The sequence below is a fragment of the Canis lupus genome, unplaced genomic scaffold (assembly GCF_048164855.1).
Source record: "Canis lupus baileyi unplaced genomic scaffold, mCanLup2.hap1 Scaffold_277, whole genome shotgun sequence".
NCBI classification, from domain to species: Eukaryota; Metazoa; Chordata; class Mammalia; order Carnivora; family Canidae; genus Canis; species Canis lupus.
In genome coordinates, this window is record NW_027326515.1 from 1 (window position 1) to 12,500 (window position 12,500).

Genomic DNA, 12,500 nt, shown 5'->3' on the forward strand with positions numbered 1-12,500 from the left:
AGATCGGAACATCGGGTCTTTCGTGACCTCTCCACAGATAGATAGGAGTGAGACCAAGGCTATATACTTTGTTGGCGTCTCGTCTGTGTCTACGTGTCCCTGTGGGTTCTACGAGGGAGAGGTTTCCTCTACCTCCGGATGCTATATTGCTAACATCCCTTTGTAAAGGAACTGTAGCTTATGGGATCCCTGGGTGGCGCAGCGGTTTGGCGCCTGCCTTTGGCCCAGGGCGCGATCCTGGAGACCCGGGATCGAATCCCACGTCGGGCTCCCGGTGCATGGAGCCTGCTTCTCCTTCTGCCTATGTCTCTGCCTCTCTCTCTCTCTCTCTCTCTCTCTCTCTCTGTGTGACTATCATAAATAAATAAAAATTAAAAAAAAAAAAAAAAGGAACTGTAGGTTAGGAGTTCAAAGGCTGGCGCGGGTAAACATCATCGGAACAGGACAGCTCGGAGCGATAAGGAGGAGTGCCAATATTTCACAAGTTCCCACGATCTGGGATGAAGTTCTGTTCGTTCGTTCCCGATCATGCGGGTCTGGGATCCTTTCCTGCATCCGTCTCCTTGCGGGGGGGGGGGGGGGGGGGGACCTGCTTCTGCCCATGTCTCTGTCTCTGTCTCTGTCTCTCTCTCACACACAGGAATAAAGAAACCAAATAGTGTAAAAAAGGAAAGATGCTCGGTCTCCCACTCTCTCCCTCTCCCTCCTCCTCCTCCTCCCCCTTCCCCCCTTCACACAGTGCTCTCTCTCTGAAAGGAAGTTAATATATTACAATTTTGCAAAAGCCTGCCAATGGAATGGAGACTACTGGAGAACGAGAAGGAAAACAATTCCGTGTGTGACAAGTAGGAGATGTGTAGGAAACGTACAAGGCGTGAGAATACATGTTTTGGTGAGGGAAAAGAAAATAATTCTGTCCTGAAATGAGCCTGGCTATTTTTTTCTTTTTTAAGATTTTATTTACTTATTCAGAAGGAAGGGAGTGGAGGGAGGGAGGGAGGGAGGGAGGGAGTGAGGGAGGGACAGAGAGAGGCAGAGAGAGGGAAAAGAAGGCTCCATGCAAGGAGCCCGCTATGGGACCTGAGCCAAAGGCAGAGGCTTAACCACTGAAACACCCAGGCGTCCCGGAAGCAGATTTTTTTGAAAAGGAATTGTAGGCATGGTCAGGACAGACTGAGATTGGGAGAAGTGAGCTTTACTAGTACACTGGTATAGCATTAAGACTCGGCTCTTGTCTCTGTTAAAATGAAGAGATTTCCTTGCGTTGGTAGTCTCATCATGGCAAGGGATTGTGAACAGAGAAGAGAAAAATATATTATTATTATTTTCTCTCTCCGGACCAGCCAGGTTTTTATATTCCTTTTTATCCGCGAATTACCTCCGTGAGAGAGTGAAAACTTCTCAATATTAAAGGAGCTACATTTTGGAGACAACTCTATAAGCTCCTGTGGAATCTCCTAGGGCCACCCTGGCGAAACAGATACTGACATTGTTTTCAGTTTTGTAATGACCCGTGATCCTTTATAGGCCCGGGCCTTGAAAGCTTCTGAGATGTTGGTTGGTTGGTTGGTTGGTTGGTTGGTTGGTTGGATGGATGGATGGTTTGTGTATCTGGCTGGTCGGCTGGCTGCCCGGCTGTTTGCTGGTTCCTTCATCCGGTCATGGATTTTCAGCGGATCCCAGAAAAGTCTAGCCCTAGGTTGAGTCTCTTGACTAACATAGGTCGTTTACCTGCTATGTGAAGGCACGTGAGAAGCAGGGTCAGACAAAGAATCATAAGCCCTCTTAGATTATATTGGTTGCGTGAATGCTGTGGGTGTTCCAAAAGCGACGTAAATTCGTTAAGTGGTAACGTGCCCCGGTACATTGTTAAAATGCCGTGTGTGACAAATCATAATCCGTTTTTCTTCTCGACTGCACTCTAGCCAACTCTCCTCGGGTCTTTAACCACGTCCACCGGTGACCGCCATGTCATGTACATGCCATGTTCTTTCTGTTTTTTTTTTTTTTAATTTCTTATTCATTTATGATAGTCACAGAGAGAGAGAGAGAGAGAGGCAGAGACACAGGCAGAGGGAGAAGCAGGCTCCATGCACCGGGAGCCTGATGTGGGATTCGATCCCGGGTCTCCAGGATCGCGCCCTGGGCCAAAGGCAGGCGCCAAACCGCTGCGCCACCCAGGGATCCCTACATGCCATGTTCTGATGCTCTTGCAAAAACAAACAAAACACACACACACACACACACACACACACACACGCACATTTATTTATTTATTTATTTATTTATTTATTTTTTATTTATCCCAGATTCCAGAAGAACCACGCAAAGGACTTTTGACACATCTCAGTTTCTGGTCACCCTGAGATCATCGAACAACAGTATGAATTGCCAGAACTAGTGAAATAGCTGCATTTACCCAGAACAAAACCAGGGACTTCTGGGTGCCTCAGCGGTGGAGCCTCTGCCTTGGGCTTAAGGCGTGACCCCGGAGTCCCGGGTTCGAGCCCCGCATCGGGCTCCCTGCATGGGGCCTGCTTCTCTCTCTCTCTCTCTCTCTCTCTCTCATACATAAATAAAATCTTAAACAAACAGAACTAAAAGGAACAACATGGAACTGAAAAGAGCGAAAGACAATGATGACCGGTTTCTTTGTTTTTGTTTTTTAAAGACTTTATTTAGTTATTCACGAGAGACACAATGAGAGAGAGGCAGAGACACAGGCAGAGGGAGAAGCAGGCTCTGCAGGGAGAGACCGATGAGGGACTCCAGGATCACACCCTGAGCCAAAGACAGCTGCTCCCACCGCTGAACCACCCAGGCGTCCTGATGACCCTTTTTTAAGGACTCTTGTTCAAATCACTGCTGATCCCCTCATGTTTGCTCTTCCAGTTTGAAGGAAACTTTGTCTGTAGAGATATCTATACCTTAGAGAAATTGGAGGAACGAGTGAGTTTGTAAACAAATTAAAATCCTTATCCTTGGGCAGCCCTGGTGACTCAGCGGTTTAGCGCTGCCTTCAGCCCAGGCCGTGATCCTGGAGACCCTGCATGGAGCCTGCTTCTCCCTCTGCCTGTGTCTCTGCCTCTCTCTCTCTCTCTCTCTCTCTCTCTCTCTCTGTGTGTGCGTTTGTGTCTCTCATGAATAAATACATAAAATCTAAAGAAAAAAAAATCTTTAAAATCCTTATCTTTTCTCCCTACCTGTGACCCGTCAGTGTTCAGAAACTCTCAGTGAGTTATCTTTTTTCTTTTCTTTTCTTTTCTTTTCTTTTTTTCTTTTTCTCTCTTTCTCTCTCTTTTTCTAATGAGTTATCTTTCTTTTATGGCAATTGCCAATCATCTGCGTGAGGTCTGTTCCGTGGGAATATGTTCTCATTGTGACCGGCCACTGTTGGAAGAATCCCTTGTATCACCAAGACCTGCCTTCCTTGAGTGCAATGGCATCTGTTTTTCTTTTCTCTTCTCTTCCTCCGCCCCCCCCCCCCCCCCCCCCCCGCCCCGGTTTATTTTTCAGAGTGATCTCTACTCCCAACGTAGGGCTCGCACTCACGGCCTGGAGGTCAAGAGTCGTGCTCTCTACTGACCGAGCGGGCCAGGGGCCCCTGGAATCGCATCCTAAGACTCGGATAGGATCAGACAGCCTGGAGACACTCAGATCCACTTCTCGGGAGCCACCCGAGCCCCTCGGAAACCGTGAGCCTGATACCTTCCTTCCAGAGGTCGCCGCGGCCTCACTGGGCGAGTCAAGAGTGCCACCTCCTGGCGGATGAAACCGAGAGTCAGCTGCTTAACCCCAGCGAGCCTCCCAGGTTGCCCCTACGAGGTGCTTGGAAATGCGGAGGTTCTTCCCTCTTGCCTTGCTTTTTTTTTTTTTTTTCTTTTTTTTTTCTTTTATTTATTTACTTATGATAGTCACACAGAGAGAGAGAGGCAGAGACACAGGCAGAGGGAGAAGCAGGCTCCATGCACCGGGAGCCTGATATGGGATTCGATCCCGGATCTCCAGGATCGCGCCCTGGGCCAAAGGCAGGCGCCAAACGGCTGCGCCACCCAGGGATCCCCTCTTGCCTTGCTTTTGCAGGGCTGACGACAGTGACCACGTCTGTCTACCTGGCGAGGCAGAAACAATTCCAGGTTGCTGAACCCTGGTTTTCCACACTGCGGACGACAGGATATCACCCCCTCCCCCTCTTTCAACCTGACCCAGGAATTCCCTTACTCTGAGCCAAGGACAGGGTGGGGGGGTGGGGGTGGGGTCTTGTTGTTGTTGTTGTTGTTTGTTTTTGTTTGTTTTGCTTTTCTTCCCCCCAGTTGTGGTAAAAAGAAAAATAGACGTCACCTAAAATGGAATGTTGTAGTCGTTTCTTTCTTTCTTTTTTTTAATATTTTATTTATTTATTCACGAGAGACACAGAGACAGAGACACAGGCAGAGGGAGAAGCAGACTCTATGCAGGGAGCCTGACGTGGGACTCGATCCTGGGTCTCCAGGATCAGGCCCTGGGCTGAAGGCAGACGCTAAACCGCTGAGCCACCCGGGGATCCCTGGACGCTCCACCGCTGAGCCACCCAGGCGCTCCATACATACTTAAGTTATTGAGAGTTTGTTCCTTCATTTTTCATCATCTCTAGACCCAACGTGGGGCTCAAACTCACAACCCTGACTGCAATCAAAAGTTGAGTGCTCTTCTGACGGAGCGGGCCTGCCGGGGCCTGGGGCCCGGGGCCGGGCCGGGGGGCCCCCCCCCCCCCCCCCCCCCCCCCCGGGAGCTTCTGCCCTTTCATGTTTTCAAGCTCAGAGTCACGTTTTGTCCGGGGAGGGCCCCACCCCCCAACCCCTCCGTGCGGAGGTGCCATCTGTCGGGCTGGTTCATGTTTGTCCATCTTCCTTACTCCTTTTAGTAGACAGAAGGTGGCTTGTGACACAGCCGGGGACTACTTCGAATGAGACTGAGGATTTCCCTTGGGAAGTGGGTGCGAGAGGGAGGACAGGTCGATGGGGAACCAGGAGACTGTTGGCCCGTCGCTTTAGAGGAAAGAGTGTCCTTGTTGGGCCCTCACCCAGGGTGGATGAGTCAGAACTGTCCCTGGCCAGGCCTCCCTTAGTCCTTCGCCCATATCACTCCATGCCTGTGTTTGGCCTCTGGACCCTAAGACACCACGGTGGTCATGTGTTTAACTCCCCATCAGATTCACCAGTCCCCGCCATGCCACGCCCTCCCAGACGCACCCCCACCCCTGGAAGGCATTAAGAGTGAGATGGCATCCTCCACATCCAGGATTGATTCCCAAAGGGTTTATTGGGGTTTCCTGGGTCAGGAAACCAGGAGGGGTCGCTTTTGGACCCCAAACAATGTGAGTTCTTCAGACATCCTCTTTGCCCTTCTCTTTCCCCCTCCCCTCCCCTCCTCTCCTCTCCTCTTCTCTTCTCTTTTCTTCTCTCCCCTCCCCCACAGCTTGGGAGCCGCAGCCTGAGGGTTTGGGGGAGGTGCAGAAAGCCATTCAATGGAGAGAAGTCCCAGGCTCGGACTTTAACAGACAGCCATGTGCATTTGAATGAAATGATTGAATGAGGGCCATTGGAATGGATGGCCCTGAACCTCCCTTCTGCCACCCGCCACCCTCCATCCCCACCCCCAACCAACCCTGAGTCCTCTGGTGGATTTGGAAATGGAAGGCCGGGGTGTGTGTGTGTGTGTGTGTGTGTGTGTGTGTGTGTTTACACGGACGCACCCGCGGAGGGTGGTGGGGCATGCTCACGTTGGCTCCTGCAAACTCCATTCATTCTGGGAATGTTCTGTTGTTTCTGCTGAGTTGCCAGTTGCTGCGATGAGCCAAGCTATACTCCTCCCGTTGCCGAGTTCTTAAAAAGGCCGAGTCTCCGGTTTTCTCGGTGAATGGACTGACCCACACCTTCCCATCCCGCCGGACCCCTTCTGCAAATACTTGCACTCAAAGGGTTCTTTCACCTCGTCCAGAAAACAAACAACAGCCACCCACACCCACCCCATTGCCACAGATACGCAACCCACACAACAAAACTCCAGCTGGCCTCCTTCTGCCTCCATGTACTTTATTTTATTTTTATTTTTTTAAATATTTTTATTTATTTATGATAGTCATAGAGAGAGAGAGAGAGAGAGACAGAGAGAGAGAGAGAGAGAGACAGAGAGAGAGGCAGAGACAGAGGCAGAGGGAGAAGCAGGCTCCATGCACAGGGAGGGAGCCCGACGTGGGATTCGATCCCGGGTCTCCAGGATCGCGCCCCGGGCCAAAGGCAGGCGCCAAACCGACCGCTGCGCCACCCAGGGCTCCCCTCCACGTACTTTAGAGAGTCACTGTCTTAGACGTGCCTTAGGCTCAAGGACTCGATGCGGTCTCCCTTTCTGTGGCACGGTCGGTCCCATCCATCCCCCGTTAGGCCCAAAGTAGAATTGCATGACCACACTGCTCACGGGAGCTGGAGAAGATATGCTAAGGTGACCGACCGGACCGACCGACCGACCGACCGGATGGGAGCACTGTCCATTCGAAAGGAAGGACCTACAGGCCGAGGCGTCTATAAACACGCTCCCTGGAAGTCTTTGGCTTTCGCGTGCCTCTGATGAAATCATTGCTCCGGAAACTCCAGCATCTATAGCCGGTCTTGTCCATGGTCTTCTGACCATGACTCGTCCTCCGTTCGCCTGACGTTCTGCCCAATTGTCCGTCCACGGAGAAATTAGACCCCGTCCCGTGAGAGCCGAATCCGACCCCTCCGCTCACCCCCACGACAGAGAAGACTATGCCCAGGTCTGTGCCCGCCCATCTTCCCTTTCTCCTCCGCCAGGGCAGAAGAAAATGTGGCCCGCCCTCCCTTCTCCTGTCAAAAGTCCAATCTGACATAGGACTTGGATACGAAGGAAACCAGAGTACTGTTTTGAACCATAGACACGTTGATTGATTGAAGATTTTATGTAGGTAGTCCTGAGACGCACGCGCGCGCGCACGCACGCACGCACACGGACGGACGCACGCACGCACGCACACGGACGCACGCACGCACACGGACGGACGCACGCACGCACGCACGCACGCGGACGGACGCACGCACGGATGCACACAGAGGCAGAGACACAGGCAGAAGGAGAAGGAGACTCCATCCATGCAGGGATCACGCCCTGGGCCAAAGGCAGGCGCTCAACCGCTGAGCCACCCCGGCCTCCCTACCTGGAGACACTTTGATAGAGTAGCAGCAGCAGCAAAGAAACACACGCACACCGCCGCTCCCCCCACCCCCCCAGGTGAAAGAAGGTCCCGCTGACTCCCCTCCTTTTCCTCTGAGAAGAGAAGCACACCCTTTCTCCTGCCCCTGGAAGGTGCCTTGGAGGAGAGCGCCAGGAGGGGAGTGAATGACATTCTTCTCTTCAAGGACAGGAAGTTGAGCGTGAGCAGGAGAATTCTGGAGAAACAGATTGTGTTATAAGAAAGAAAGAAAGAAAGAAAGAAAGAAAGAAAGAAAGAAAGAAAGAAAAAGAAAATCCTTATGTTCTTTGAGCCTCCCCTCCCCCCCAGAATTGAGTTCCTCTTCCACGACCTCTTCTCATTCAACCCAATAGACAAGTATTTGGGGGGGGGGGGGGGGTCAGGTCCCAGACGCTGAGAGGGTGGAGGTGAAGGTGGTGCGGGGGGGGGGGGGGCACACCGTCCTCTCCAGCGCCTTTGGTTCAGACCTCCTTCGTGACCGACCTCCCTCCCTCCCTCCCTCCCTCCCTCCTTCGTCTTATAAATATATAAATAAAATCCTAAAGAAAAAGAAAAAAAAAAAAAAAAAGGAAGGACACGAGAAAAAACGGTGCATCCGTTGCCGTCCTAAGAGTCCTCGCCTGGTTTCGGCTCTACGTTCCCTCCCTGACCTCGGAAACGTGCCTGAGTCGTCCCGGGAGCCCCGCGCGGCGAGCGCGACCCCCTTTCCGGGCGGCAGCGGGCCCGGACGGACGGACGGACGGACGGACGGGTTTTCCAAGGCTCCCCCGCCCCGGGAGGACGGGGGTTCGCGCGGTGCGCGGCCGTGTGCTCCCGGGGCCCTCCGCCGTCCCCGGGCCGAGAGGCGAGATCCGAGGCGCCCTGACGGCCTCGCCGCCCGGATCTGTCCCGCTGTCGTTCGCGCCGGTTGTCGGGTGCCACCTGGCGGCCGCTTTTATAGAGCGTGTCCCCTCCGGAGGCTCGGCGGCGACAGGCAAGGAACAGCTTTGGTGTCGGTTTCCCGGGGCCGAGTTCCAGGAGGAGGGCGGCTCCGGCGCGAGCGTCCGGCTGTCGCCGGGGCCTCGGCGCGCGATGCGCTCGCCGGAGATTGGACCTCCGGAGCTGCGAGGGAGTGTCGCCGTCGCCGCTGTCGCCGCTGTCGCCTCCGCCTCGCTCCCGGAGGAGGCCGTGCGGGCCGCCTGGGTGGGTCGACCAGCACCCGCCGGTGGCTCCTCCTCCGCCCGCGCGGACCGACCTGGGCCGCCTCGGGGGCGGGGGACAGGGTGTGTCCCGCCGTCCGTCCTGTGGCTCCGGGCGATCTTCGGGCCTTCCTTCCGTGTCACTCGGTTGTCTCCCGTGGTCACGCCCTGGCGACGGGGACCGGTCTGAGCCTGGAGGGGAAGCCCGTGGGTGGCGCGACAGACCCGGCTGCGGGCACGTGTGGGGGTCCCGGGCGTCGGACGCGATTTTCTCCCCTTTTTCCGAGGCCCGCTGCGGAGGTGGGTCCCGGGCGGTCGGACCGGGTGCCACGCGGGGGTGGGCGGGCCGTCCGTTCGGGCGTCCGGCCCCGGTGGCGATTCCCGGTGAGGCTGCCTCTGCCGCGCGTGGCCCTCCACCTCCCCTGGCCCGAGCCGGGGTTGGGGACGGCGGTAGGCACGGGGCGGTCCTGAGGGCCGCGGGGGACGGCCTCCGCACGGTGCCTGCCTCCGGAGAACTTTGATGATTTTTCAAAGTCTCCTCTCGGAGATCACTGGCTTGGCGGCGTGGCGGCGTGGCGGCGTGGCGGCGTGGCGGCGTGGCGGCGTGGCGTCTCCACCGACCGCGTATCGCCCCTCCTCCCCTCCCCTCCCCCCCCCCCCCCCCGTTCCCTGGGTCGACCAGATAGCCCTGGGGGCTCCGTGGGGTGGGGGTGGGGGGGCGCCGTGGGGCAGGTTTTGGGGACAGTTGGCCGTGTCACGGTCCCGGGAGGTCGCGGTGACCTGTGGCTGGTCCCCGCCGGCAGGCGCGGTTATTTTCTTGCCCGAAATGAACATTTTTTGTTGCCAGGTAGGTGCTGACACGTTGTGTTTCGGCGACAGGCAGACAGACGACAGGCAGACGTAAAAGACAGCCGGTCCGTCCGTCGCTCGCCTTAGAGATGTGGGCCTCTGGGCGCGGGTGGGGTTCCGGGCTTGACCGCGCGGCCGAGCCGGTCCCTGTCCTCGCTCGCTGGAGCCTGAGCCGTCCGCCTGGGCCTGCGCGCCGGCTCTCGTGCTGGACTCCAGGTGGCCCGGGTCGCGGTGTCGCCCTCCGGTCTCCGGCACCCGAGGGAGGGCGGTGTGGGCAGGTGGCGGTGGGTCTTTTACCCCCGTGCGCTCCATGCCGTGGGCACCCGGCCGTTGGCCGTGACAACCCCTGTCTCGCAAGGCTCCGTGCCGCGTGTCAGGCGTCCCCCGCTGTGTCTGGGGTTGTCCGGTCGCTCCTGCCCCCCCCCCCCCCCCGGGGGTCGAGGGGCTTGCCGGTGAGGCGGAAGCAGGTCCCCCCGGTCGCCGTCCTCGCTGGGCTTTTGCTCCTCGGGAAGCCCCCTCGGGGCCGCAGCTTGCTGCCGATCGATCGATGTGGTGATCTCGTGCTCTCCTGGGCCGGGCCTAAGCCGCGTCAGACGAGGGACGGGCGTCCACGGCGGATGCGACCGCTCTTCTCGTTCTGCCCGCGGGCCCCTCCCTCCCCGGCTCCTCCGCGCCCGGCCGTCGTGGCGGGTGCGCGGGGGGCGCGCGCCGGGGTTGGGGGTGGTGCGGACTCCGGCCCGACCCCGGCCTCCCGCCTTCTTGCCTCGCGGCGCTGGCGGGACCGGGGTCCTCGGACGCGGCGGACACTCTCGCCGGCCTTTCCCGAAGGCCCTGGGTCCGTGGCGAGCGGCCCTCCCCTCCTCCGCGGGGAGGGCCGGCCCGACGCCGCGCTGCTCACCGCCCGGCCTGGGCGCGCTTGAGCGCGTTGCGCCCGGCCCTCCGTGGTGCCCCTGGAGCGCTCCAGGTCGCCTCAGGTGCCTGAGGCCGAGCGGTGGCGTCGTTTCCTTCCCCGGCGACTCCCCTCGGGCTGCCGCCGCCGTCGTCGGCGTGTCCGAGGAGCGGGTGGTGGAAGAAGTCGGCAAGGGAGGCGCACCCGTGCCCCTGGCGGGGGCGCGGGCGCCTCGTCTTCCTTTCCCCTCTCCTCTCCTCCCCCCCTCGCCGCGCCGGCGGGGGGTGGGTGGCGTGGGGCGGTGTGACTCGGAGGACTTGGCGGGGCTCGTGAGCGCCCGCGGCGGGCCGGGCCAGCGCCGCGGCGCTTGGCCAGCCCGAGGGGCTGCCCCTCTCTCCCGGCACGGGTCGTGTCCCCGTCTCCGTCCCTCTCTCTCGCCCGCCTCGCGGGAGGCGGGGAGCTCTCTCCTCTGGGCGGTGACGTGACCACGCCGTGCGCGGGCGAGGCGGGGGTGGCGTCCTCGAGGGGGCACCGGCCGCGAGCGCTCGGGGTTGCCCTGTGCCTGTCCCTTGCCGGAGATCCGCCCCCCGCCCCGCGAGCCCTGTCGGCCCCGGAGCGCCGCCTGGTGGGGCCCGTTTGGGAGGACGAACGGGTGGGGGCGATGCGCCCTCGGTGAGAAAGCCTTCTCTAGCGATCCGAGAGGGTGCCTTGGGGTACCGGAGCCCCCAGCCGCTGCCCCTCCTCTGCGCGTGTAGTGTGGCCAGCGACGCGGGGTTGGACTCCCGTCGCGACGTGTTTGGGCAGAGTGCCGCTCTTTGCCTACCTACCGCGGCCTGCGCCTCCCCCCTCCGAGACGGGGGAGGATCCCGCCGGGCCGGGCCGGCGTCCGGTGCGGGGTGTGTTGCCCGCGTGCGTGTGCGAGCGTGCGCGCGGCCGGGGGGTTGGGGCGGCCCGCCGCCCCCCCCCCCCCACGCCACTCACCCCGTGTGTGTGCGTGTGTGCCGCGCTAGCGGCCGGCTGGCTGTCTGGGCCGCCGCCCGCTCCCGAGCCGAGTCGCCGCCGGCGGTGGCTCGGCGGGCGCGTGTGGGTCGGGCCAGCTCCCGCCTGGGGGCGCCTCCCCGGGTCGTGACTCCGGGTTGGACCGGACGGATGGACGGACGGGCGGATGGACGGACGGAGGTTCGGACGGGACCCCCGCGGCGGGGGTCGCGCGTGCCTGGGCCCGGGCGGTGTGGGGCCCGGTTTGCGGGGAGGCCTGCCAAGGGTGCTGAGGCCGGCCGGCGTCCCGGGCGTCGCGGGACCGCCCTCGTGCTGGTGGCGGTGGGATCCCGTGCGCGTTTACCCGGTGGCCCGGCTCGCGCCTTCGTTGGCGCGCCCTTCCCGGGACCGGCCCTTCCCCACGCGCTCTCCCGGCCCTCGCCCGCTGTGCGCCTCCTCCCCGTCGCCGCCGACCCGCCCCCCCCGTCCCCCCCGCCTGCCCGCGTCCCCCGACCGCACGGTCGCGGGCGCGCCGCGCGTGCCGCGCCCCTAACTCCGCCCTCCGTGGACCGAAACCGGCCTCGCCGCTGTTGGGTGTCTTGCCCCCCCCCTTGGCCGCCGTGGCTCGGGGGGGGGCGTCCCCGGGCGAAGTGCTCTCGGTCCTCCGAGGAAGGGGAGGAGGGAGGCGCGCGGGGGGTGTTGGGGCGGGGCGTCGTTGCGCGTGTGCGGGAGAGCGTTCTCGGGAGAACCGGTCGCGTGAACGGTGGCGGTTGGGGCCCCCGAGCCCCGCGAGGTTGCTTGGGGCCCGCCGTGGGGGGCCGGGCCGGCGTCCTCGGGTGCCGCGGGACCGCCCTTGCGCTGGAGGCCTCGGGCGGTGGGACCCCGCGTGCGCCCCTGGGCGCCCGACCTCGGCCTCCCGGGTGCCTTCTGAGGCTTCCCGAAAGCCCCTCGCGGTGGCCCGCGGTCCTCTCCTCCACCGCTCCCGCTCGCCGTTCTCCGGCGCCTGGCTGGCCCCTGGCCGCCGGAGCGTCTCCCGTCCGCGGCCTTTCCCGAAAGTCCGCCCCCGTCCGTCGTCCGTCTTGCCGACCCGGTGCCGCGCTCCCCGGGGCGCCCGGCGCTTCCCGGGCCCGCTGCGGCCTTCCCGCCCGCGTCCGCCGCTCGCCCCCGCCCCCCGGCGGTGGCGTTGTGTGGTGACGAGGGGCCGCCGTCGTCTCCCGCCGCCCCCCACCCCCGCCGGCCGCGTCCCCGCCCTGGCGCGCGCGTGCCCCGGGCGTGGGTCGGGTCCCCGGCGGCCGCTCGCCGTTGGCCGTCCGCGGCCCCGCGCGCGTCTCCCCGGTGGCGGGGAGGGGTTCGGGCTCCG